General features: G+C 38.2%; 1 non-coding gene across 1 annotated transcript; it reads right to left on the reverse strand.

The window, feature by feature from the left end:
* Positions 1 to 211: 211 nt before the first annotated feature.
* Positions 212 to 284, reverse strand: TRNAT-AGU (transfer RNA threonine (anticodon AGU)). The gene has a single exon. It is a non-coding gene; the product is annotated as a tRNA-Thr (tRNA).
* Between the last annotated feature and the right edge of the window lie 1118 nt (positions 285 to 1402).

A 1402-nucleotide genomic window follows, 5' to 3' on the forward strand; every position in this document is an offset into this window, starting at 1 on the left:
AATGCAGCTGCTTTGAAAAAACAGTCTGGGAGTTCCTCAAAATGTTAAATATGCAAACTATGAAAATGAGCATATGTATGTGTTTGCCTGACTGGGACATTGTGCTGTGCACCAGTAATGGACACGTTGTAATTGACTGCACTTCAATTTTTTTTTTTTTGGTTTTGTTTGTTTGTTTGTTGGGGGATAATTAGGTTTTATTTATTTTAAATGGAGGTATTGGGGATTGAACCCAAGACCTTGTGCATACTAAGCACACACTCTACCACTGAGCTATACCCTCCCCCATGACTGTACTTCAATTAAAACAAAAAAAAAAAGGCAATCTAATGGCGGGAAAAAAAGAGAAAAAAATGTTAAACACGTAGTTACATACGATCCAGCAGTTCCACTCCTAGGCACGTGTCCAAGAGAAATGAAAACAAAGATCTACTAAAAAAAAACTTGTACATGAATGTTCGCAGCAGCATTAGTCATAATAGCCAAAAAGTAGAAACAACCCAAAGGTTCACCAACTGATGACTGGACAAATAAAATGTGGTGTATTCATTCAATGGACTATTACCCAGTAATTAAAAGGAATGAATAACTGACATGTTACAACATGGATGAACCTCATAAACATTACACACTTATGAGAAAGAAGCTAGTTACAAAGTTACAAGAGACTGTATGTTGTATGATTCCATTTATATTGATGTCCAGAGAAATAGAGACTCGGTTAGGGGATACCTAAGGCCGGGGATGAGGGGTGGGGTGCATAATGGGAGGTGATTGTTAGTAGGTCTGGAGTTTCATGAAAAAAATGTTCTAAAATTAGATCGTGGTGATGACTGCACAACTCTGAAATAAACAAAAACCATTGAGTTGTACACTTGAAATGGGTGCATTGTACGGTTCTGTGAATTCTATGTCAACAAAACTGCTTTTAAAAAGTAGTTTGCAAGCTATGAAATTAAATATGAAGTCATTTTTTTTACTTAACATTACTGTTGGTAGTAACACAGAATATAAACTTTGGGGATCATTTCGGCCGCTGATCTTATTATTTGGATTTATTTCTCAGCTGCTCGAGAGGTTACTGTTTAGAAGTACAGTTTCACAAAGTGAAACCAACTAGTCTTTAGGAAGCTGCTTCAAGCATTGTGAATCTGCCTGGATGCACGAAGGCTGTGACTGGGGGTGTCTGAAGTTTAGGGTCACATGTGTATGTGGTCCCCACAAAAGCTCCTGTTGGAACCATGTGTGATGGCTTCAGCGGTCCAAGAAAACTCTCTACTGCGTGGAACAGTGTTGCTTCACATCTCAGAAATTCAAACGCTTGAGTTCCAGTAAAAATGCTGTTCACAGAGCCACTTGACATTAAACTTTCAGCTTAATTTCCTGAAGAATCGTCAGAGCC

Source organism: Vicugna pacos, chromosome 11, assembly GCF_048564905.1.
Source record: "Vicugna pacos chromosome 11, VicPac4, whole genome shotgun sequence".
NCBI classification, from domain to species: Eukaryota; Metazoa; Chordata; class Mammalia; order Artiodactyla; family Camelidae; genus Vicugna; species Vicugna pacos.